Source organism: Dendrobates tinctorius, unplaced genomic scaffold, assembly GCF_039654945.1.
Source record: "Dendrobates tinctorius isolate UK_male_01 unplaced genomic scaffold, ASM3965494v1 ptg000366l, whole genome shotgun sequence".
Classification (NCBI taxonomy): domain Eukaryota; kingdom Metazoa; phylum Chordata; class Amphibia; order Anura; family Dendrobatidae; genus Dendrobates; species Dendrobates tinctorius.
The window spans coordinates 4,987,410-5,014,221 of NW_027362032.1; the positions used below are offsets into that span (position 1 = coordinate 4,987,410).

Consider the following 26,812-nt stretch of genomic DNA (forward strand, 5'->3'; position numbering starts at 1 on the left):
TCGAGTCAATAAGTTTTCCGAGGTTTTTGTGTCAAAATTAGGCGGGTCAGCTTATACTCAGGTCGGCTTATACACGAGTATAAATTGTAATTAGTATTGCAGACAAATTGTCCTAGACTAAACTCAGTTTTCAGTCGGCCCAATATGTACCACTCAGGGAAAACTTACCTGCTCCAAGGATCATTAGCAGCTTCTACCTAATGGCCATGCTGCGGTCTGTCAGGGAATGAGTGCAATATCGTTATAGAGACTAGGGATATGTGCAGTCATAATGTCTGGGAGATCTGTGCCATTATTTAGTATGAATATGGAAATTATCTCTGACAGGTAAGTGTTCCCTGAGCGGTATATACGGTATTTTCACATACTATCTATTCCTGACACTGGAGGGGCTTATAATCTTACAAAGTATATAGTCTGAGGTCTGGGATCTGCCAATATCTCGCTAGTTTTCTGACTGTTTTGGTTAACATGATACATGATTTTAGGTTTTTCTTCGTCTAGTTCCGCTTGAATATAGTTCAATATTAAATAGTCTCCTGATGAATAATTGATGAATCCAATGAATATTCATTTCTCTTGACTAGTGGCACATGTGACTGCCGGCAGCAGCAGGAAGTCGGTGGCTGACACTGCGCGCTACTGAAGAGGAATGAATACTCACTCCTCTCTGTGCGCACAGTCTCGGTGAGTACTCCGGCAGCTGTGCTCTGCTTGTGAGCAACGCATGACGTCCCTGCCATGTGCTGCTTACAAACATAAAGCAGTTGCTGGCACCGGAGCAGGATGCTGTGAAGGAGCACCGGGTAGGTAACTGTAATTTTTTTTTATGCTATTTGATGGGGCCATGCATACCAGAATAGGGATGGGGCCCTGCATACCAGGATGAGATGGGGGCAATAGGGATGGGGATTTTTTCTCAGTGAACTCATTCCTCATGTTTGGCCTCATTAAAATAAAACCACTCATACTCTGCTGGCGTGCCGGCTCCACTTCAGCGGTGTCGAGACTCACTGTCCCGGGGCTTATGTGAGGTTGTCATATCACACGAGCCCTGCACCCAATCAGCGGCAGCTTCACTGTTCCTTCCTTTGGACTGAACATCAACAGGAAGCCAGGGCTGCGGCTACTCTCTGACGGCCTCATGATGCTTGATTTGTCCGAAGGTGGGGACAGTGACGTCAGCGCTGATTGGGCACAGGGCTCACATGACGTAAAAACCTCAAAAGAGACCGAAGAACGCAAGTACCGACACCACTGAAACGGTGCCAGCATGGGAGGTTTGTATAAGTGTTTTTATTTTAACAGGACCAAACATGAGGAATGAGACGGGGTTGTCCAACTAGTTGTCAACCTTTTTATCAAAAATCCCACACAGGGAAAAGTCATTATTATACCGAGAGTGCGAGAAATGAATTACAGGAAAATCGTATTTTGTTGACCTTCAAAAATAACTCAGACGAGGAGAACCTGTATATATTATTCACAAATTGTACAAAAACATTATGCATGCGGCGTGCGTTCAAGGATGGAATATTATATGGGAGTTTTATAGAATAAATTCAAGGTGAGAATATTATATGGGAGTTTTATAGGATAAATTCAAGGTGAGAATATTATATGGGAGTTTTATAGGATAAATTCAAGGTGAGAATATTATATGGGAGTTTTATAGGATAAATTCAAGGTGAGAATATTATATGGGAGTTTTATAGGGTAAACCAAATACCAACAGAAAATAAACATTTATCAGTAAAAATATCTCATCTTTATTAGGTAAAGTATAAAACAATTGCGCCATTTTCCGATACTTGTTGCATCTCCATTTTTCATGATTTTCGGCTGGGTTTGGGCTTACTTTTTGTGTGCCGAGCTGACGCTTTTAATGAATACCATTTTGGTGCAGATATGATCTTTTGATCGGCTGTAATTGCATTTTAATGTAATGTTGAGGCGAGCAAAAAAACGTAATTCTGGCGTTTTGGCTTTTTCTCATTATACCATTTAGCGATCATTTAATTCTTTTTTTATATTGATAGATCGGCCAATTCTGAAAGCGGCGATACCAAATATGTTTTATTTTCTTTGTATTGTTTTATTTTGAATGGGTGAAAGAGGGGTGATTTGAACTTTTATATATTTTTTCTATATTTTTTAAACTTTTTTCTACTTTTGGCATTGTGAAGACATACAGCATTGTATCTTAATTAACCAGATGACTATTTTTTAGCAAAAGAAGAATAATAGAATGTTATCTGTATGTTGGCTTTCAAATTTAAGTGTTATTTTCTAGTTAGTCAAGAAAACAGACTTTTGTTTGTGTAAGCTGGTAATATTGACTTTTATTGTGTGCTTATACTTGATCACTAGTGATGTTTGCTGATATGCTAATTATACATTGTATTATGGAGCCAGTTTGTTGACTTCTAAAGCAGAGAGGGAAAAACTATGCAAATAGTTTAAATAATCAAGTAATGCTACTTGATCTCATCTCCATTCTTACCCTTCATGTAAATAATGAATGAGGGACACTTGTTAAGTCTAAAAATAGGTTACTTGCCTCTGTATAAAGAGACTGAGAGAGAAACAGGCAGAGATTCTGCCAAGACATCCATACATCTTAAAAGGACCAGAGACAGGACAGCAGCCATTTTACATCATGACTCCATTACGAGGGACACGGTTCTATCATTCTATAGGAAACAACCTAGGGGTTTTCAGCCTCGGTTGGAAGAATACAGATCTGCTCCATTGAACCTTGGATACATTTGGAGAAGCCAGATTGTGATCCTCAAATCAACTGGCCTTGTATGGACTGTCATCTTCCTACGCTTGTCATTACCTACTCTTTGTGTGCGTGCCACAGGTGCGGTAGTGACCTTGGAAGATCTAGAGTCACAGCTGATATCACCCTGGCGGGTCAGTAGAAGGGTGACACTCTGCAATGTGCCCCATCTTGGGTATTTTCCTGGGACTGTTCTATGTGTTATCTGCCTGTTTTGTGGCTCAGTAAAGCATTGCCACACTGTTTTACCCTCACCCTATGTTGCCTGAATAGCGTTTTGCCCATGTTATAAGGAGAGCGGGAGTTTGGCAGGACGATCCCTGGTCCATGCATTTTCGGCTAGTCGGTGGCGCTCATAGCAATCCGGCAGTGACAACCATAGACTTCTGCTGGAGGCCAACGCATCGGTGACCCACAATCGTGACGGGGTCACTGATGGGCGGGATTTCCGATGCGCTTGCTGACATGTGCCAGAAAAGATGTGGGATCAGTGCTGGAGCCCTTATCAAAGGGAGGGAGTTCAACATCCACATACATTTACGTCTGATGTCAGAAAGGGGTTAAAGGGGTTTGTTTTTACAGAGACAGAAGTGGTAATCAATCATGTATACGTACAAATGATTACAGAAATACACAGCTTCTAATGTTAAATAGTATAGAGTTAATACAAGAAAATATAATTTTTGTAAACCATGTGTAGATATAAAAATGCAGTCAAATGTAGCTCCATCTAGTGCCTATGTGCAAAAGTGCCATCATAGAGTAAAATGTATCCTAAGAGAGTGTCACTATCAAGGTTGAAATGAGATTAATGGGAAGGTGCCGTGATTTTTGATAATTTATTATAAAAATGAAAATTATGTGAAAAGATGTTTTCACCTAAGCTTGACTGTTATGTTTATTTTTTTTTACTGTTTTAGTGCAGCCACTGGGCGCTGCCAGTTTACCATGCAGGTCTGTAATGGCTGCTGGACGTCACTTTCGGTCCTCAGATACGGAAGTCCATGGGCATAGGAGACAGCGATCGGACGCCGACCATATCTCTAACATTGCAGCCACATGAGCTGTGAACCAGGTACGCCTCTGTGGGCTGCTCAATTTACAGCTGTAGTTGTGGCCAGGCGCCATTTTATTAGAGGCCAGGGCTATTCGCTGAGCTCCATTTACACTATCGCTAGCCCTATTATGTCGGATGCTGTACTGTTCACTTCCGGCATAACAGGTCTCGGATGGTTACACTGTGCATACAAGAGGAGCTGCAGGAGATCAGGACAGGATACCGGACATGCTCCTGGAGACCCGACGAGCTGCTGCCTGCTGTAGACCCGATGAGCTGCTGCCTGCTGTAGACCCGACGAGCTGCTGCCTGCTGTAGACCTGATGAGCTGCAGCCTGCTGTAGACCCGATGAGCTGCTGCCTGCTGTAGACCCAATGAGCTGCTGCCTGCTGTAGACCCGATGAGCTGCTGCCTGCTGTAGACCCGATGAGCTGCTGCCTGCTGTAGACCCGATGAGCTGCTGCCTGCTGTAGACCTGACGAATTGCTGTCTGCTGGAGACCCGATGAGCTGCTGAAGATGAAGACCTGCTGTATACCAGGGGTGCTGCAGCGATGACAGGAGTGGGTGGCGACATCATTCATTGGTAACTATCAGATCTGCAGAGGTGAAGGGCCAGGAATACTGCTTTTTGCACAGAGGCAAAAATATGAGAGGTGGTTGATGGTATGTGTCAGGGGGAAGTAGCATATGGAGGTTGCGCGTTGCATATACAGGGGTGAGCTGGCATATGGATGTTGTGTGTGGCACATACAGGGGAGAGCTGGCATATGAAGGTTGTGCATGGCATATACAGGGGTGAGCTGGCATATAGTTACATAGTAACATAGTTTTGAAGGCTGAAGGAAGACCTTATGTCCATCTAGTTCAGCCTATTTTTAGTGCAGCTGTTCTGCATTGTTGATCCTGGGGAAGGCAAAAAACCCACAGAGTAGAAGCCAATTTTCTCAGTAGGGAAAAAAATTCCTTCCCGACTCCTAAGCTGGGTCAACCATCTACCTATAATATTCTGTTATTCATAACCTTCTATACTGTTACTCACAAGAAAAGCATCCATTCCTTTCTTAAATTCATTCAGTGAGTTGGCCATCACCACTTCCTCAGGAAGAGAATTCCAGAGCCTCACTGCTCTTACCGTGAAGAACCCTCTTCTATGCTGGTGCAGAAATTGTCTTTCCTCCAAACGAAGAGAATGCCCCCTTGTTCTTGTCACAGTCCTTGGTACAAACAGTTCATTGGAGAGATCTCTGCATTGCCCTCTGATATACTTGTACATATATATTAGGTCTCCCCTAAGTCTTCTCTTTTCTAGAGTAAATAGACCTAATTTTGATAACCTTTCTGGGTATTGTACTGAACCAACTCCATTTATCATTCTAGTAGCCCGCCTTTGAACCCTTTCAAGTTCAGTAATGTCTTTCTTGAGCACCGGCGTCCAAAATTGCACACAATACTCCAAGTGTGGTCTGACGAGTGATTTTGTACAGAGGGAGAATTATGTTTTCATCTTGTGTCCCCAGACCTCTTCTGATGCATCCCATGACCCTATTTGCTTTGGTGGCAGCTGCCTGACACTGGGCACTCCAATTTAGCTTCTTATTGACTAAGATGCCTAAGTCTTTTTCCATGTCTGATTTCCCCAGCAGTTTCCCATTTAGTAAGTAATTGTAGCATCTGTTTCTCCTTCCCATGTGCATAACCTTACACTTATCTGTGTTAAACCTCATTTGCCATTTTTCAGCCCAATTCTCCAATTTACTCAAATCTGTCTGTAGTTGCAAACTGTCCTCCTTTGTGTTAACTACCTTACATAGTTTTGTATCATCTGCAAATACTGATATTTTACTGTGTAAGCCATCCACTAGATCATTAATAAATATATTACATAGTAGGGGGCCCAATACAGAACCCTGTGGTCCCCCACTAGTAACCCTGGCCCAATCTGAGTATGCCCCATTAATAACCACTCTTTGTTTTCTATCACTAAGCCAGCTACCTACCCATCTACACACATTTTCCCCTAGCCCAAGCTTTCTCATCTTACTTACCAATCTTTTATGTGGGACAGTGTCAAATGCTTTAGAGAAGTCGAGATAAATGACATCCAATGATTCTCCTGGGTCCATTTGAGAGCTTACATCCTCATAGAAGCTGATCAGGTTAGTCTGACAGGAGCGATCCTTCAAAATCCATGTTGATATGGAGTTAAACATTTATTAACATTGAGATATCCCATAATGGTATCCCTTAGAAACCCTTCAAAAATTTTACCCACAACAGATGTTAAGCTTACCGGCCTATAGTTTCCAGGTTCCCTTTTACACCCCTTTTTTAATATTGGTACCACATTTGCTTGCCGCCAATAAAAAGGAACAGACCCTGTTTCTATAGAGTCTTTAAATATAAGGAATAGAGGCCTGTCTATCACATTACTTAACTCCCTTATTACCCGAGGGTGAATGCCATCAGGGCCTGGTGATTTGTCCATTTTCATCTTACTAAGGCGGTTCTGCACTTCTTCCTGGGTTAGGCAGGTAATACTTAATGGGGAGTTTACATTATCACTCTGCATTTCGCCTGGCAAATCCTTTTCCTGTGTGAACACTGTTGAGAAAAAAGTATTTAAAACATTTGCTTTTCCCACATCGCGCTCTATGATTTCACCCTTGTTGTTCTTTAAAGGCCCGGCACCATCAATTTGAATCTTTTTACTGTTTATATAATTAAAGAATAGTTTGGGGTTTGTTTTACTTTCCTTAGCAATGAGTCTATCAGTTTCCACTTTTGCTAAATGTATTTGTTTTTTACACATTTTATTTTTTTCTCTATAACTTTTTAATGCTTCTTCATTGCCTTCTTGTTTAGCTTCCTAAATGCCTTGTTCTTGTTCTTTATTGCCCTTTTTACATCCTTATTTAGCCACATTGGTGTTCTCCTGTTCCTAGCCCTTTTATTTCTGTACGGTATGGCTAGCTCGCAGTGGGTGTGTAAAACTGATTTAAATATTTCCCATTTATTTTATGTGCTCCTATTTTTGAGGACATTGTCCCAATCAATTCGGCGAAGCTCCTCTCTAAGCTGATCAAACTTTGCTTTCCTGAAATTCAGCGTTTTGGTAACCCCCTTCCAGGGCACCTTACTGAAGGACAAGTGGAATTGTATTCTATTGTGGTCACTGTTCCCTCGGTGCCATCGACTCGGACTTCTGTTATTCTATCTGGCCTGTGGCTTAACATTAAGTCCAGAAGGGCTGTCCCTCTAGTTGGGCCCTGCACAAGTGGTGACAGAGAATTATCCTTGGTCACCGACAGAAATTGGTTTCCTTTCTGAGATCCGCAGGTTTCAGTTTCCCGGTCTATGTCGGGGTAGTTGAAGTCCCCCATAATAATCACCTCATTGGGATTTGCTGCTTTGTCTATTTGTTTCAATAATACATTTTCAGTGGCTTCTGTTATATTTGGTGACTTATAACAAACCCCTATGAGGATTTTATTACTTTTCCCTCCTTGTATCTCCACCCATAGAGACTCCACCTCTTCATTTCCCTCTTGAATATCTTCTTAGTGTGGGCTTTAAAGTGGACTTTATATATGGACAGACTCCACCCCCTTTCCTTTTTCTATGATCCCTCCTAAACAAATCATATCCTTGCAAGTTAGCCGCCCAGTCATAGCTGTCGTCTAACCATGTCTCAGTTATTCCTACTATGTCGTATTTTTCCTCATACATTACCAACTCCAGATCTTCAATCTCATTGGTCAGGCTCTGTGCGTTGGTCAGCATGCAGGAAAGAAGTTTTGCTTCCTTTTTCTTAGCTTCCTTCTGAGTACCCTGTCTTGGGTCCTCTTTACCACATCTAGTATCCTTGATTAGTTTGTCCTTCTGCATGTTCTTGTCTGCTGTTTTTCCTCCCATCCCCTCTTCTTCTAGTTTAAATCCCTCCTGATGAGTGTTGCAAGTTTTCTGGCGAATGTGTGATTCCCAGGTTTTGTGAGGTGTATTCCATCTCTTGCGAGAAGTCCATCGTAGAGGTAATTCACGCAGATAGTTGGTAGGTCATTTATTGCTGTGTCATTTGTGCCTACATGTATCAGTAGGAAAGGGTCGTCATCCTTGGATTTGAGGATAGTTGGTATCCTGTTGGCCACATCCTTGATTTTTGCTCCTGGGAGGCAGCATACTTCTCTTGCGGTTATGTCCGGCCTGCAGATAGTTGCCCCCGTGCCTCTTAGTAGTGAGTCGCCCATAACTACCACTCTTCTTTTCTTTCCGGACGCACTGCTTGTTGCTCGTGAGTGTTTTTGAGTGTCTTTTGTTTCCGCTTTTGTTGACAGAGTAACTTCTTTTGTTGATAGTGTGTCTTCTCTTGTAGATACGGTATCATCCTGAGTTGTGCTATTTTTGTTCTCCAGCATGAGGGCTTCATATTGGTTGCTAAGCTGTGTGGGTGACCACTTGATCCGTTTGCTTCTTTTCGTCACATGGCTCCACTTTTCAGCCTCTGTATGTGCTCTGAAGCTTTTCTCACTTTCCGTATCCTGAATGATTGCTTCTGCTTCATCCAAGAAGTCCTCATGTTCTTAAATTACCTTCAATGTTGCTATTCTTTCTTCCAGTCCCTGCACCTTTTCCTCTAAGAGGGCAACAAGTTTGCACTTCTGACAGGTAAAGTTGAGTTTTTGGGCCGGCAGATCCATAAACATGTAGCATGTGTTGCAGGTGACCATGTGGATTTTCTTCTCTTCCATATTGCTATTGCCGATGCAGTCTATGATGGGTGGTTTTGCGATGTCCTCAAACAGCGAGACTCGGCAAGTCCCAGCGATCGATCAGCTTAAGGCGACTCTTCTCCTCTTCCCAGAATGCACCGTAAATATGCAGATGAGCTTCCTGTTTCTCCAATCCATGGTTTTGCGATGTCCTCAAACAGCGAGACCCGGCAAGTCCCAGCGATCGATCAGCTTAAGGCGACTCTTTTCCTCTTCCCAAAATGCATCGGAAATATGTAGATGAGCTTCCTGCTTCTCCAATCCCTGGTTTTGCGATGTCCTCAAACAGCGAGACGCGGCAAGTCCCAACGATCGATCAGCTTAAGGCGACTCTTCTCCTCTTCCCAGAATACACCGGAAATATGCAGATGAGCTTCCTGCTTCTCCAATCCCTGCTTTTGCGATGTCCTCAAACAGCGAGACCCGGCAAGTCCCAGCGATCGATCAGCTTAAGGCGACTCTTCTTCTCTTCCCAGAATGCACCGGAAATATGCAGATGAGCTTCCTGCTTCTCCAATCCTCGGTTTTGCGATGTCCTCAAATAGCGAGACGCGGCAAGTCCCAGCGATCGATCAGCTTAAGGCGACTCTTCTCCTCTTCCCAGAATACACCGGAAATATGCAGATGAGCTTCCTGCTTCTCCAATCCAATCTGTCTTGAGCTCTATCTTTTCATTCTGACCTTCTGTACTCCTTTAGCACAAGTCTTATCTTGTACTCTGTGCTTTGCCATATACCCGGCTCTGTGCTTTGGCATATGCTCCGCTTTTCCCTTGTACCTGGCTCTGTGCCTCAGCATACATTCCACTACCTATCTGTACACTGCTCTATGTCTCTGACTTGGCTCTGGGCTCTAGCATACGCTCTGCTTCCCTTTCTTGTACCCGGCTCTGTGCTTCAGCCTACGTTCTGCTCCTTGATTTGTACTTTGCCTTGCCTTGCTTCTTCGTGAGCCCTCTGCACGCACCTGGCCTTCCCTCTCCCTCCTGTTTGTGCCTCAGCCATGCCTGCCTTAGCTGTGCCCGCCTGCTTGTGCCTGTCGTGCATGTCGGTTAGTGACTTAGCTGTGTCCACTGTTGTGCCTCAGCCGTGCTCGCCAGTCTGAGCCTCAGCCTGACCAGCTAGCCAGTGCCCCAGCCGTGCTCTGTGCTTCCTTGCACTCACGCTGTCGCTGCACTGTGTGCCATCTTGGCACGCGCAGGCCCTAGGTTGCTCCTTGACATACCTCGCCGTGCATCTCTAAAGCACCCGCAGGTCCTGCCATGAACCCTGGCGTGCCTCCTAGCATGCACAGGCCCTAGCCTGAACCCTGGCATGCCTCCTAGCACATGCAGGCCCTTGCCCTAGTCTGAACCTGGCATAGCCCCTAACACGCACCTTGCCTTGCACCCTGCCTTGGACCCTGGTGTGCCCCCTAGCACGCGCCCTGCCTTGAACTTTGCCTTGGACCCTGGTTTCTCCCAGCACTCATGCTGTCTGGACCCCTGCCTTGGACCTTGGCGTGTCTCCTAACATGCACCATGTCTTGAACTCTGGCGTCCCTCCTTGCCTGAACCCTGGCTTGCCTGGCGGATGTCCGGAGCCTGCCGATCGCTGCCAGAGGTCCGGAACCTGATGACTGCAGACTAATGTCCGGAGCCTGTCGATCGTTGCCAGATGTCCGGAGTCCAATGCCATCTAGCCCTTGCGGGAACCCTGGAGTGCCACCTAGCACGTATCATGCCTTGGACCTTGTCGTGCCAATGCACGCACCTTGCTATGTTTCACTTTGTCCTTGTAAGTATGTCTTGTTCCTGATTAAACCCTGAGACCATGCTTTATTGAAGAAACCCTGTGACCACGCTTTGATATGTCTTGTACCCTGCACGTTCCCTGTTGCCAGACACTAACACGTATCTTTCTTGAGCCGGCCGTCTGGTTCCAGCAGTCGCGGTGGCTTACCCCCTTGGTCTTGCCCTGACACTCCCTGTATAGGTGGTGGTCCCTCACAAGGTCAGCTCGCCCTAGGTGGGTGGGTGCCACGACCCAGAGGGTCCACTCTAGAAATCAGTTCAGCTGAAGCTGACTCCGTCACAGTATACGTCACCTCACCTTATATACTGAACTTTGGGGTACATGTTTTTTCTATTAGTCACCTACTGACTAACCTTAAGGGGGTGAATTATGGGTATAGTTTTACATTTTGAATTAATAAAGTTTAGTTTTATCCTTTTATCAGAAAACATGAGGAATGACAAGAGACAACCCATTTAAGAAAATTCTATTTTGGTTAAAACTATTCCAACATTATGAACATAAAAAAGGCTTCTCCCCTATGTGACGTCTCTGATGTTTATTAACAGTTGATTTCCAAGTAAAATATTTCCCACATTAAGAAAATGAAAATTGCTTCTCCTCTGTGTGACTGCTCTGATGTCTAACAAGAATAGCTTTCCGGTTAAAACATTTCCCACATTCTGAACAGCAAAAAAGGCTTCTCCCCTGTGTGTGTTCTTTGATGGCGTTCAAGATCTACAGTTGTGGCCAAAAGTATTGACACCCCTGCAATTCTGTCAGATAATACTCAGTTTCTTCCTGAAAATGATTGCAAACACAAATTCTTTGGTATTATTATCTTCATTTAATTTGTCTTAAATGAAAAAACACAAAAAGAATTGTCCTAAAGCCAAATTGGATATAATTCCACACCATACATAAAAGAGGGTGGACAAAAGTATTGACACTGTTCGAAAAATCATGTGATGCTTCTCTAATTTGTGTAATTAACAGCACCTGTAACTTACCTGTGGCACCTAACAGGTTTTGGCAATAACTAAATCACACTCACAGCCAGTTGACATGGATTAAAGTTGACTCAACCTCTGTCCTGTGTCCTTGTGTGTACCACATTGAGCATGGAGAAAAGATAGAAGACCAAAGAGGAAGCATGAGCAATCTCTAGGCTACAAGTCCATCTCCAAAGACCTGAATGTTCCTGTGTCTACCGTGCGCAGTGTCATCAAGAAGTTTAAAGCCCATGGCACTGTGGCTAACCTCTCTAGATGTGGACAGAAACGAAAAATTGACAAGAAATTTCAACGCAAGATTGTGCGGATGTTAAAGAACCTCGACTAACATCCAAACAAGTTCAAGCTGCCCTGGAGTCTGAGGGTACAACAGTGTAAACCTGTACTATCCGTCGGCATCTGAATGAAAAGGGACTGTATGGTAGGAGACCCAGGAAGACCCCACTTCTTACCCCGAGACATAAAAAAGCCAGGCTGGAGTTTGCCAAAACTTACCTGAAAAAGCCTAAAACGATTTAGAAGAATGTTCTCTGGTCAGATGAGAAAAAAGTAGAGCTTTTTGGGCAAAGGCATCAACATAGAGTTTACAGGAGAAAAAAGAGGCATTCAAAGAAAAGAACACGGTCCCTACAGTCAAACATGGCGGAGGTTCCCTGATGTTTTGGGGTTGCTTTGCTGCCTCTGGCACTGGACTGCTTGACAGTGTGCATGGCATTATGAAGTCAGAAGACTACCAACAAATTTTGCAGCATAATGTAGGGTCCAGTGTGAGAAAGCTGGGTCTCCCTCAGAGGTCATGGGTCTTCCAGCAGGACAATGACCCAAAACACACTTCAAAAAGCACTAGAAAATGGTTTGAGAGAAAGCACTGGAGACTTCTAAGGTGGCCAGCAATGAGTCCAGACCTGAATCCCATAGAACACCTGTGGAGAGATCTAAAAATGGCAGTTTGGAGAAGGCACCCTTCAAATATCAGGGACCTGGAGCAGTTTGCCAAAGAAGAATGGTCTAAAATTCCAGCAGAGCATTGTAAGAAACTCATTTATGGTTACCGGAAGCGGTTGGTCGCAGTTATTTTGGCTAAAGGTTGTGCAACCAAGTATTAGGCTGAGGGTGCCAATACTTTTGTCTGGCCCATTTTTGGAGTTTTGTGTGAAATGATCAATGTTTCGCTTTTTGCTTCATTCTCTTTTGTGTTTTTTCATTTAAGACAAATTAAATGAAGATAATACCAAAGAATTTGTGTTTGCAATCATTTTCAGGAAGAAACTGAGTGTTATCTGACAGAATTGCAGGGGGGGTCAATACTTTTGGCCACAACTGTATTTTCCATTTAAAACATTTCCCACATTCTGAACATGAATATGGCTTCTCTGCTGTGTGAATTCTCTCATGTGTAACAAGACTTAAAATCTGATTAAAACATTTCCCACATTCTGAACATCAAAAAGGCTTTTCTCCTGTGTGAGTTCTTTGGTGCTTAACAAGATCCCCTTTCTGGTTAAAACATTTCCCACATTCTGAACAGGAAAAAGGCTTCTCCCCTGTGTGAGTTCTTTGGTGCTTAACAAGATCCCCTTTCTGGTTAAAACATTTCCCACATTCTGAACAGGAAAAAGGCTTCTCCCCTGTGTGAATTCTCTGGTGGTTAACAAAATGTGATTTCTGGTTAAAACATTTCCCACAATCTGAACAGGAAAAAGGCTTCTCCCCCATGTGAGTTCTATGGTGATCAACCAAACTTGATTTCCGGTTAAAACATTTCTCACATTCTGAACATGAAAAAGGCTTCTCTCCTGTGTGAGTTCTATGGTGTTCATCAAGATTCCCTTTCTGGTTAAAACATTTCCCACATTCTGAACATGAAAAAGGCTTCTCCCCTGTGTGAGTTCTCTGGTGTGTAACAAAATGAGATTTCTTGTGAAAACATTTCCCACATTCTGAACATGAAAATGAATTTTTTGCTTTAGGAGCAGTTTGTTTTTTAATGCCTTTTTTGTGACTTTGATTTTCCTTAGTAGTCGGTAATGAATCAGAAGATGTGACCTGTTTCATAGGATTAGATGACAGATCTTTGCTGTGAATGGATGATGGTATATCTGGAGTAACAGCAATCACTTCAGTCGTATTTTGTAGGATCTCAAGATCATCAGATTTAAAAATTGAAGCTGTCAGCTGTCCCTCTGATATCCTGGTACAGTCATCTACCAAGACAAAAAACAATTTTCTTTCATAAAATATCATTGAGTTTTATATTTTTGAACATTTCTACTTAAAGAAGTTGTCCACTACTGTAACTTTTTTTTCATAAATCTTGCTATTATGTGCCACTAAAAACATCCACTGTGTTTATTTTAGCAATATTACCTTTTATCATCCTCTCGCAGCACATTTTCAGTGCTGGTTCCAGCTCTCATGGGGTTAATTGACAACTTTCTTTCTCCCGACTTACTGTGCTCTAATACTACAAGTTCCATGATGCATTGCACTGGCCTGTAAGGCCTCTTTCACACTTCCATTTTTGACAATCAGTCAAAATCCGCCGATTTGGAAAAAAAACGGATCCGCCATTTTTCTTTGCGGATACGTTTTTTTCCCCATTGACTTTCATTATTGGCGGATCTTGACAGATTGCCGTCCGTTGCATCTGTTTTTATGAGGATCCGCCACAATGTTGGTGTCCGTCAACATCCTCAAAGATTTCCAAACGGAGCTTGCAACGTTTTTTTGGGCGGCGGATCCTCCAGACACTGATTTAACCCAAAATTCTGTCTGGATGCCGGACAAAAAAAAAAATTCTCTCTCTCTCTGACCAGCGGTTCCTTTAAATTTCCTCATTTTGCGGATCTGTCAAAAAACGGATCCTGTGGCATCCGTTCACATCAGTTAAGAACGGATCCGCTTGTCCGCCTTTTTGGCGGATTTTAACTGACACAAAAAACTGTAGTGTGAGAGAGGCCTAAGCCAGCACCTTGCACACCCACTCCAAAACACACCCAAACCTCTCCCTCCTCTCTCTTTAATCTGAAGCATCTTATTGTAAGGGTCTGTGCACACGTTGTGGATTCTACTGTGGATCTGCAGCGGATTTGGCCCTGCGGATCAGCAGCAGATTCTCCTGCATTGTACAGTACCATTATAGTCAATGTAAAACAAAAACTGCTGTGCCCATGGTGCAGAAAATCAGCAGCATAAACGCTGAGGGTTCATTTCTGTAGAATGTCGGATTCTGCAGTGTTTTACACCTGCTCCATTATAAGAATCCGCAGGTGTCAAAATGCAGGTGGAAGCCGCACAAAATCCGCTATAAATCTGCAGATAAAACGCCGGTCATTGTACCTGCGGATATAGCAAAATCCACACAGAAAAATCCACAGCACAATCCGCCACATGTTCACATAAAACACATTGCAAGCATCATGAGCGCACACACAGGAGCGCGCACAGACACAGACGTTCTTAATAATAAGTCCCCGTGTACACACCGTTATAGTGCTGACAGCTATAAGGCTGTGTGCACACCGGGCGGATTATTCCACACAGAATCCACAGCTCTTGGCAGAAAATGCAGGTGCGTTATTGATGCGTTTGTCATGCGGTTTTTCATGTGCTTTTTTACATGTGGATTGTATGTGTTTTTGTAACCTAAATAAAGATGTTATTTAACAAAAAAAGAAAGATTTGTGTTGTCATTTCTGTCCAACCTCCTCATTTACACTTGTCCAACCCACACTTCATTACACACGTAGATAGATAGATAGATAGATATGGGATAGATGGATAGATAGCTAGATAGAAAGATAGATATGGGATAGATATATGGATTTATATATAGATTTTTCCATAGATACTTTATTTCCATAGATATTTCCATAGATTTTTCCATAGATATCCATAGATATTTCCATATCCATGTTTATTAATGAACTCTGTTTCATTTTAGAAAGTAAAAAAAAAAATGGCGTGGGCTCCAGCGCAATTTTCTGCACCAGAGGAGGAAAGCCGACTGCCGGGGGCCAATATTTTTTGCCTGGGAATGGGACAATACCCATGGCCTTTTCCCAGGCTATGAATATCAGCCCGCAGCTGTCTTCATAGCCTTTACTGGCTATTAAAATAGGGGACCCCCCAAAAAATGACGTGGGGGTCCCCCTAAATTTTATACTGCGGGCTGATATTCATAGCCTAGGAAGGAGCCATGGATATTGGACCCCCCCAGCTACAAATACCAGCCTGCAGCCGCCCCAGAAATGGCGCATATATAAGATGCGCCAATTCTGGCACTTAGCCCCTCCTCTCTTCCCACTCCCGTGTAGCGGTGGGATATGGGGTAATAAGGGGTAATAAGGGGTTAATGTCACCTTGCTATTGGAAAATGACATTAAGCCCGGTTAATAATGGAGTGGCGTCAGCCTTTCCATTATTAATCTTATAGAAATAAAGGGTTAAAAAAAACCACACACATAAGAATAAAGTATTTTAATTAAATAAAACACAACATGGATATCATATTTTTATTGCACGCCCAGATCCAAGCGACACCCTCGGTCTCCTCTAATAAAAAGTAAAAAAATAAACAAACCGTATACTCCCTGTCCGGCACAGTCCAATTAATAACGAGTGTCCCACGACGATCTCCCCTATAGAACAGTGACATCAGGTGATGTGGCCGCTCTATAGTGCCTCCCAGTGGTGAACTGACAGGAGACAATGGCTCCTGCAGTGCATCACTGAGGTTACATGAGTTCAGGCTCTCACTTTCCAGCAATGCGGCATGAGAATTAGGGTTAGGGCTTGGGTTAGGGTTACGGGCCCACTTTCCCGGCGGCGGAGGGATACACAGCGGAGGATTACCTCCGTCTATCATTTCATTGCTGGGGCCCCTGGAGAGCGGTCGCATCAGCTGATGCGGCTGCTCTACACGGGAGATCGTCGTGGGACCCTCGTTATTATCTGGACTACAGCGGAAAGGTGAGTATAGGTTGCTTTATTATTTTATTTTTATTACAGAAGATTGATGGCTTCGGGGAACTAGGTGATTGGTAAGTATATACTCTATGTTATGTGTTGTATGTTATATGTATATTCTATATGTTGTATGTTCAGTATGTGGTTTTTTTTTTTTTCACTTTCAACACATTAGCCGGATGATGGGACTACTTCTGTCCCATCATTGGCTAATGTGTCACTCACTGACAGTGTAGCAAGCATCACCTGATGGGACTTGTAGTCCCACTGGATGATGCTTGCCTGCATACACACGCACGCGCACACACCCCCCCCGCACAGCCCCGACACCGCCAGCACAGCTCGCAGACTCCCCCGCACAGCCCTGGCAACACCCACACAGCCCGCCCACCCTCCCGCAAAGCCGGCAGACCACCGCACGGCCCGTCCACCCCCTGCACAGCCAGCAGACAGCCTGCAGACCCCAGCACAGAACGCCCACCACCCCCCGCACAGCAGCCCACAGACCCCCGCACGACCCTTCCACCCCCCGCAGAGCCGGCACCAGCAGACAGCCTGCATACCCCCACACAGCCCGCCCACCCCCCGCACAGCTGGCAGACAGGCCGCAGACCCCGCTCAGCTCCTTCACCTCCCGTACAGCCAGCAGACAGCCTGCAGACCCCTGCACGGTGGCCCCCCGCACAGCAGCCCGCAGACCCCTGCATGGCCTGTCCACCCCTCGCACAGCTGGCAGACAGCCTGTCCAACCCCTACACAGCCCCGTCACTCTTGATGGGTGAGGAGACAGACGCTGCAGAGTGACGGGGCTGTGATGTGTGATGCAGCACCGCCCACACACTACTGTGACTCTTGATGAGTGACAGCAGTGTGTTGATACTGGGTCACGCCTGCTGATGATGTCACATCAATTTCCATAGTCAGGAAATTGACGTGACAGCGGATGTTAGCGGCGGCTGTAGCCTGGCGGTCACATGACTCGGACTCAGCCGCCCGCATAGCGCCGCTCACAGGCAGAATTGGCAACGCAAGGTAATTACAAAAATCATTATGGGCCCCGGGGGATACAATAGGGGGGTTACTAAAAAGTAGTGGACAACCTCTTTAAATTGTCCATAAAAATGGCAAGCTATGCAAAAAACTTTAACCGTGTTGCATTTTGGTGCGCTCGGCGCACCGTCAACAGGACGCATGCGCCAGCAAATACATACCTGCGCACGGCCTGCGTACCCAATGCTAAAGATAGGATACGCAGGTCGCATGCAGCGTCATGCGCCCATAGGCGGAGCTGACCGGAGGAGGGGCGGCCATGCGCATCCCTCCACAGCTCCAGGAAACGCTAGTGTGAAAGTAGCCTTACAAGTGCTGCTGCCAAGAGCTGTGTCAGTCAGCGATTTTGCTATAAAGTAAAAAACAGATAAGGCAGGTTAGGGTTAGTGCTATAGTTAGGGTTAGTGTTGGGACTAAAGTTAGGGTTACTGTTAGGGTTTATTCTAAAGTTAGGGATAGGGTAAAGAATTAGACTTTTCTCAATTGCCTGCCCAATAATTTGGTCACGTCATGTCGTAGTTTTCTATTTACGAAAAAAAAAAAAATAAAATAAAATGGCCAGTCAGTAGTATACTGCAGAGGAGGCTTATGCACTTTTATGTTCTGACAGCGAATAAAGTGCAGTGTCAGATGGCGATGTGGATTTCGAGGGCTTTAGTAGCAGCGACAGTGATAGCTCAGAAATGAGCAGTGATTCTGGTCCATCCTCACACACAAGGACCAGTACAACAAGAAGGACAAATAGCGCTTCTGGAGAAATGTCTCCAACTCAGGGAACAATGCCCAGTACTAGCGCTGTCCCTAGTGCTCGTGAATTGGCGCACACCAATGTCCAAGGGGCTTTGCCTCTTGATGTAGCATTTCCCAGATGGGAGGCTTCAGATTCGGCTACTCCATTCATCCCTAATTTTAATGCCATTCCTGGTATAAATGTGGAGGTGGAAAATTTTGGACCAATTATTTTTTTAATTTGTTTATGACAGATAGCTTGCTAGAGCATATTGTCCTACAAATTTATATGCGTCCCAATTCATAGATCAAATTTAAGGACACCAACTAGAAATGAAATTTTTTTTAGGACTTACATTCGCTATGTGTCTTGTTAAAAAAGCCCTGTTCAAGCCACCCCTATGTTTTTGCCGTTCTTCCTAGGACCCGTTATGAAATGCTCATGAGATTTTGGCATTATAATGACAATAGTCAATGCCTGCCCAGAAATGCCCCAGAACATGACAGACTATACAAAATCAGACCCATCATCGAAGACTTGACAGAAAAGTTCTTAAAGCTCTACACCCCAACAGAAAACATTTCCATTGATGAGTCCCTTGTAAAATTCAAAGGAAGACTGCACCTCAAGCAATTTATTCCTTCTAAGAGGGCAAGGTTCGGAATAAAGCTCTATAAAATGTGCGAGCGTTCAACCGGATACACATCAGCTCTTCACATTTATGAGCGGAAAGACAGCCAACTAAACCCACCAGGATGCCCTACTTATCTGGGGACATCTGGAAAAATCATTTTGAGCCTTTTTTTACAAAAAGGCTACAATCTGTATGTTGACAACTACTACACCAGCATACCCCTATTTAAAAGTCTGGTTGAACATAACATAGGGGCTTGTGGGACCATTCGCAAAAACCATCAGGGGTTTCCACAATCATTGGTCAAAGAACATTTTCGAATGGGGCAGTCAGGGGCTTTATGCAATGGAGAGCTGCTTGTCCTTAAGTATAAGGATGAAAAAGATATTTTTATCCTGAGCTCGATCCACACAGATGCCACAAGGGCCACTACAGACCAACAGGGATCCACCACTCCAAAACCTGTGTCTGTCATTGACTACAACAAATATATGGGGTGTGGACCTTGCAGATCAGGTTCTACAGCCATACCAGGTATCAAGAAAATCATATACCTGGTATAAAAAGTTAGTCATGTATTTGTTTCAGGTGGCCACATATAATTCTTTTGTGTTACACAAAAAAGCCGGAAATGCAGATACTTTCCTTGATTATCAGGAAAAGGTCATGTAAATCTTGTTTTTGAAAATTTTGTCCGCGCCAATCCTTTAGAATGTGAAGATGTCAGAAGACTCACTGAGCGACATTTTATTGCACTCATCCCAGTAACTGAAACAAGAAAGATCCCCCAGAGAAGATGTCGTGTATGTTCCTAGAGAGGAATGAGGCATGATCCCCGCTATTATTACCCACAATGCCCATCACTGCCAGCCTTATGCCTCCATGACGGCTTTACAATCTTCCACACAGAACCACGTTTTTGAACTGTTTTGACATTCAAGCATTTGGTTTACTTAGTGACAGACACATTTGAGTAGAGCTGACTTAACAATTTCCGGGGGTAGGTGGGGGGAGGTCTCCAGAGACACAAGCTGGGCACAATATATTGGGCACTACAATGACATTTTTGCAATTTTTGCTCTGAATCTTCCACTATGAGTTTCTGGAAATCATCCATGTAGTGAAAATGGTCACTATATCCATAGATGAATTCCCAGAGGGGTGTCATTTGCAAAATGGGGTCACTTCAGGGGGAATTCTGTTGTTTTGGCACTTAGCGGCTCTCCAAAGTGTCATAAAAGCAGAATCTCTCCTGAAGTGACCCCATTTTGGAAATGACACCCCTCTGGGAATTGGAAATGACACCCCTTGCAAATTCATCTATGTACACCCATAGGTTTACCTATGATGACCATTTACCTATCTACCTATTTTCCAATGTAAAATCTGGGGTTAAAACAATATTTTAGTGGTTAAAATGTAATTATTTTTTCTTCACTGCCCAATGGTATAATTTTCTATGGAACAGCTGTGGTGTCAGTATGCTCACTGCACCACTAGAAGAATTCATTCAGGGAAGTATTTGGTAAAATGCAGTCACTTTTGGGGGCTTATGCTGTTCTGGCACCTCAGGGGCTCTGACAATGTGACATGTCACCCACAAACACTTCCAGCAAAATCTGCTCTCCAATATGGCGCTCCTTCCCTTCCGAGCTCTGCCATGCACCCAAACAGTGGTTTACCCCCACATATGGGGGTGTCAGCATACTCAGGACAAACTAAAATATATATCGAGGGAAAAAGATTTAGGAAAAATTTTATTTTTTTTTATTTCCATGGCTCTACGCAATAAACTTCTGTAAAGCACCTGTGGGTTCAAGGTGCTCAATACACATCTGGATAAGTTGCCTAAAGGGTCTAGTTTCAAAATGGGGTCACTTGTTGGGGGTTTCCACTGTTTAGGCACATCAGGGGCTCTCCAAACACGACATGGCAACCGCTAATTATTCCAGCATATTTTACATTCAAAAAGTCAAATGACGCCGCCATCGCCGGTGACATTGTGCTGGATATAATTGTTTTCTAAGCCTCACAATAGCCACAATATTATAGGCATTATCACCAATAAAATCAATGCTATTATATGCATTATGTAATAATGGGGGCAGGTCAGTGAGGGATCAGCGACCTGTCATAAGCCAATACAGATGAATATGTAATCAGAGCACCGCATAAAGCCCCGCCCACAGCCCCGCCCCAGAGCACGAGAATCTCATTACTGAAAACTACAAATACAGATTACACAACAGTAAACCAGAGTTGAATTCATTTATGGTGGACCATTGGAGCTACTATGAATCCTGACCAGAAGATCAGAGAAAATAATAATAATAATACATTTTATTTCTATAGCGCCGACATATTCTGCAGCACATTACAGCATAACAATAATCACATAGATTATAACAAATGCCAAGAGGAATGAGGGTCCTGCTCGCAAGCTTACAATCTATGAGGAAAGAGGTAGACACGAAAGGTGGGTGGTAACAGTTGCCCTGATTGTATGGACCAGCCATAATGTTAAGTGTGTAACAGTACAGTCACAGAGGGCTAATGAATGCATAAAGCATGTGGGAACATGATGCGGGGAACCTGGTTATGGTAAAACTTTTGGCTGTGCCACACAGGGATAGATTAGATTAATGTGTTGAGGTGATAGGCCAGTCTGAATAAATGCGTTTTTAGAGCACGCTTAAAATTGTGGGGACTGGGGACTAATCGTATTGACCTGGGAAGTGCATTCCAAAGAATTGGCGCAGCATGTGTAAAGTCTTGGAGACGGGAGTGGGAGGTTCTGATTATTGAGGATGCTAACCTCAGGTCATCAGCAGAACGGAGGGCGCGGGTAGGGTGGTATACTGAAACAAGGGAGGAGATGTAGGGTGGTGCTGAGCCATGGAGGGCTTTGAGGGTGAGGGTAATAAGTTTGTACTGGATTCTGGAGTGGATGGGTAGCCAGTGTAATGACTGTCACAAGGTAGAGGCATCGGTGTAACGATTGGGGAGGAATATGATCCTGGCTGCAGCATTCAAGACAGATTGGAGAGGGTAGAGTTTGGTAAGAGGGAGACCGATTAGAAGAGAGTTACAATAGTCGAGACGAGAATGAATAAGAGAAACAGTAAGAGTTTTTGCAAAAGAAAAGGTCGAATTCTAGAAATGTTTTTGAGGTGCAGATGACAAGAGCGAGCCAGTGATCGAATGTGGAGGGCAAAGGAAAGCTCGGAATCAAGTATGACCCCAAGACAGCGGGCATGTTGCTGGGGAGTAATAACGGAGCCACACACAGAAATGGCAATGTCGGGTATAGGTACATTAGTAGAGGGAGGAAATACAAGGAGTTCAGTCTTTGACAGGTTCAGTTTCAGATATAGTGAGGACATGATGTTAGACGCAGCGTTTAGACAATCGCCGGTGTTTTCTAGAAAGACTGGCGTGATGTCAGGAGAAGAAGCATATAATTGTGTGTCATCAGCATAGAGATGGTACTGGAAACCAAATCTACTGATTGTTTGACCAATAGGGGCAGTGTACAAGGAGAAGAGGAGAGGGCCTAGAACCGATCCTTGAGGAACCCCAACAGTAAGGGGAAGGTGAGAGGAGGAGGAACCGGCAAAAGATACAGTAAAGGAGCGGTCAGAGAGATAGGAGGAGAACCAGGAGAGAACGGTGTCCTTGAGGCCAATGGAACGGAGCATAGTGAGGAGGAGGAGCTGATGATCCACAGTGTCGAATGCTGCAGAGAGATCCAAGAGAATTAGCATGGAGTAATGACCATTTGGTTTAGCTGTTAGTAGATCATTAGAGACTTTATTGAGGGCAGTTTCAGTAGAGTGTAAGGAGCGTAAACCGGATTGGAGAGGGTCGAGAAGAGAGTTATCAGAGAGATAGCGGATAAGACGGGAGTGGACCATGCGTTCCAGGAGTTTAGAGATGAAGGGAAGATTAGAGACAGGTCTATAGTTAGCGGCACAGTTTTGGTCGAGGGATGGTTTTTTAAGTAGTGGATGTATGATGGCATGCTTAAATGAGGGAAAGATACCAGAAGAGAAAGAGAGAGGTTAAATATTTTAGTTAGGTGAGGGGTGACAGCAGGGGAAAGGGACTGGAGGAGATGTGACGGAAATGGGTCACTGATGCAAAAGGTTGGGCGAGAAGATTCAAGGAGCCTGCTTACTTCTTCTTCTGTTACTGGTTCAAAATCAGAGAGTGAGCTAGATGCAGTGGGGGAGGGAGGACAGTGCATGGTATGAGGTGATTGGGAGATAATTTCCTGTCGAATCTGGTCAATTTTTTCTTTGAAGTAATTGGCCAGATCGTCAGCTCAGAGCTCCGTGGTTGGGGCCTGTACTCTTGGGTTGAGTATAGAATGATAAGTGTCAAAGAGACGTTTCGGGTTATTGGACAGTGAGGTGATGAGGGTGTTGAAATAGGTTTGTTTGGAGAGGTGAAGGGCAGTGTTGTATGTTCTAAGCATAAACTTATAATGGATGAAATCTTCGTGTAGATTGGATTTTCTCCACAGACGTTCGGCGCACCTGGAGCCGCTGCAGGAAACGTGTTTGCACCGTGTGCCAGGGTTGTCGCCATCTGTGTTGTGGTGTTCTATTTATAGGGGGTGCAAATTCATCCAGGGCAGTTTGAAGTGTTTCATTGTAATGCTTCAATGCAGAATCAGGACAGGAGAGGGAGGAGATAGGGGCCAATGAAGAATGCAAGTTCTTCATAAGTTTCTGGGTGTTAATGGCCTGTATGTCTCTATAAGTATGGACAGTGGGGGTGACCTGAGCGGCCTGGCAGTTCTTGATAGAGAATGAAAGAAGATTGTGGTCAGAGAGCGGGAGAGGGGAGTTTGCAAAATCATCCACTGCACAAAGAAAATAATATTGCTCCCCATTTCAGGAGAGATTGTGCAGTAATCTAAATTCCTTAGGATCAAAAACAATGTAATAGGTTGTAAGTTCTATAGAAAAGGGCTTTCACTGCCCAAAGTCATTTGAACAGTTTAGGGTGGAGGAGAATGTTGTGGTCTAGAGGCAAAATGGTGATCATGGTAATACGGCCGGACTACACCACCGATAAAGCAGCCACAGCCGGTGACTGAGAGGAATCTGTGACTTCTCTGCATTCAGTGGTTACTACTCACCTGGGTAGTCATATGTGGGAATCTCCTCATTACACCGCTCATCACCCCTCACATATGTCTCTGTAGTATTAATATGGGTCAGATCTTCACCCTGAAACAAATATTGTAAAAGTCATAGACAGATGGAGAAGTCCCATCTATGATCAGCTCTAATCCTGCCATCTCCACCATTCTCATTACACAAGTATAAAACATATAATACTGGGGGATAAAACAAGACTGAGCACAAGACCTTCACAGCCGTCTACACATCATAGGGGAGATCTCCTGACACCTTCTCTCCATCTACCTGATGATCCTGAGGAGCACTGGGATCTTCTTGGTTACAGTCCTGTGGAAGAAGAGGACGGGGACATCTCTCTGGTGTTGTCCTCTCACTGGACAGATCTGGAGGAAACACATACAGGGACTGAATTCATTCTCTACATACAGATAATTATAGGCCGTGTGTAATTAGTCCTGTCTATTACCTGGTGATGTGAGGGGCTGGGGAACCTCCATTATGATGTCCTTGTACAGATCTCTGTGTCCTTCTAAATACTCCCACTCCTCCATGGAGAAATAGACAGCGACATCCTGACACCTTATAGGAACCTGACACATACAATGATACTGTCATCCCCCCGATCCCTTCATAGTGTTACTGTATAATGTCCCAGCATTCCCAGCAGTGTCACCTCTCCAGTCAGCAGCTCAATCATCTTGTAGATGAGTTCTAGAATCTTCTGGTCATTGATGTCCTCATGGATCAGGGGGTGAGGTGGAGGCCCCGTGATTGGGCTCAGGGGTTTTCACCATCCCTCAGACACAGGGTCCTGACAGCAATCACTAGAGGTCTTCTTCACCACTGTGTAATCCTGGTTATGGAGAGACACATTAATAAATCTCACTACAGACATTTCCAGAGTCCTCACCTCTCCAGTTCTGTCCATCTGTTACTCCCATAGATAAGAATGATGTAATGTGACGTCATCAGAATCTCTCACCTCTCCAGTGAGACGGAAGAGGATCTCTAGGGTGAGGTGCAATATCCTCTCCGCCATCTTGTCTCTGTCCATATCCATCCTTGATGGGTAAATCAGGAAAATTCTCTTCTGTAGAAGATCTTCACTGAGAGGATCCGATATTGTAGAGACCTGAATGAGAAGAAGATGATCCGATGTAACATCATAAGAATCCTGTGTAATAATACAATTACTGGAGATAATAAGGGAAACATATGAGGAGATTTATTATCTTACAGGGTTTAGTTTTCTTCCCTGACATCTACTAATAAAACCTATATATTTAGGCCCCAGACAACAAGCAGTTTCCTCCTCGGAGTCGGCAGCTGAACACGTTCCTCATAGACTCATCTTCCATAACGCTAATTCTCGTCTCATTACCGACACTGGAATCGGCATCAGCAATACTGCAGGAGATATTCATTACACGCGACATGAGAAATAACTCCTTCATGATGAGGACGACATCTTCATCTTCTACTACGGCTCTAGAAACAGATTTGGCCAGAGTCGGTCACTGCCTCCATCCCCACCGGCCGTCTATATGAAGGTTTCCCGGCTTCCCCGCACTGTAATCTTCAATAATAATAATAATCTTTATTTATATAGCGCCAACATATTCTGCAGCGCTTTACAGTTTAACAGTTTCAAAACACAAGTCATAAGTAACAACAACAATACAATAATTAAAGCAAAATAGGACGAAATAAGATGACCCTGCTCGTGAGAGCTTACAATCTACAATGAGGTGGGGGAGATACAAAGTACAGGTGTGAATTTACAATTGTATATTTACAATGATGGTCCAGCCATCTTGACGGAGTGAAGGATGGATGAAGATAGTGAATGGGCTACACACACACACTTACACATAGAATGACTTTGATTAGCGAACGTGATAAGCCACTCTGAACAAATGTGTTTTGAAGGAGCGCCTAAAACTGTGGTTAGTCCTAATTTCTTGGGGTAGAGCATTCCAGAGTATAGGAGCAGCACGGGAGAAGTCTTGGAGTCGGGAGTGGGAGGTACGGATTAGTGCAGAGGTTAGTCGAAAGTCGTTTGCAGAGCGCAGCGATTGGCTAGGCCGATAGAAAGAAATGAGGGAGGAGATGTAGGGGGGTGCCGCACCATGGAGAGCTTTGTGGGTGAGAACAAGTACTTTGAATCGGATCCTATAATGAATGGGCAGCCAGTGTAATGACTGACGAAGAGCGGACACGTCCGAGTACCGCTTAGCCAGATGGATGACACTGGCTGCTGCATTATGGACTGGAGAGGGGATAGTCGAGTGACGGGGAGGACAATTAATAGAGCATTGCAGTAATCCAGGCGGGAGTGGATCAATGCTACAGTGAGGGTTTTTGTTGTTTCCATGGTGAGAAAAGGGCGAATTCTAGAGATGTTCTTTAGGTGTAAGCGGCAAGAGCGGCCAAGAGATTGTACATGGGATGTGAAGTAGAGATTGGTGTCAAACATAACACCCAGACAGCGCGCCTTCTGCAGGGTTGTTATTGTGGTTCTACCCAAGGAGAGGGAAATGTCAGATTTAAGGGAGGTTAGTAGACGGCGGGAGCAGAAGAAGTTCAGTTTTAGAGAGGTTGAGTTTCAGATAGAGAGTGGACATGACGTTGGAGACTGCGGACAGACAGTCACTGGCGTTCTGTAGTACAGAGGGGGTAAGGTCGGGGGAATACGTACATAGTTGTGTGTCATCAGCATAAAGATGGTACTGAAAGCCAAATCTGCTGATGGTCTGTCCAATTGGGGCCATGTAGAGAGAGAAAAGAAGGGGGCCAAGGACTGAGCCCTGAGGTACCCCGACAGCAAGAGGAAGAGGAGATGACGTGGAGCCAGAGAACAAAACACTGAAGGAGTGGTCAGAGA

General features: G+C 44.4%; 1 pseudogene; it reads right to left on the minus strand.

Moving 5' to 3' along the window:
- LOC141075649 (uncharacterized) overlaps positions 1–26,812 on the minus strand; it is a 112,312-nt pseudogene that overhangs the window by 36,762 nt on the left and 48,738 nt on the right.